The sequence below is a fragment of the Octopus bimaculoides genome, chromosome 24 (genome assembly GCF_001194135.2).
Source record: "Octopus bimaculoides isolate UCB-OBI-ISO-001 chromosome 24, ASM119413v2, whole genome shotgun sequence".
NCBI classification, from domain to species: domain Eukaryota; kingdom Metazoa; phylum Mollusca; class Cephalopoda; order Octopoda; family Octopodidae; genus Octopus; species Octopus bimaculoides.
This window is the reverse complement of record NC_069004.1, coordinates 50,711-51,062: the sequence shown is the minus strand read 5'-3', so window position 1 is coordinate 51,062 and position 352 is coordinate 50,711.

Sequence of the window (352 nt, the reverse complement as noted above, 5' to 3'; positions counted from 1 at the left end):
ATATATATATATATATATATACGACAAGCTTCTTTCAGTTTCCCTCTACCAAATCCATTCACAAGGTTTTGGTCGGCCCGAGGCTATAGCAGAAGACACTTACCCAAAGTTCCACGCAGTGGGACTGAACCCAGAACCACGTAGTTGGGAAGCAAGCTTCTTACCACACAGCCACGACTGCACTTATTATTGATTGCATTTTATTTCATCTTCTGGTCGGGTCTCAACGAGAGACCTAAGTCATATATATATTTGACGGCTAAAAATTTACTGAGAATGTGGGCGGTTGGTGTCAATACAAGGTTTTGAGTCTCATAGGTTGTTAGTTTCCCAGGGATCTGGCCCAAAAAAT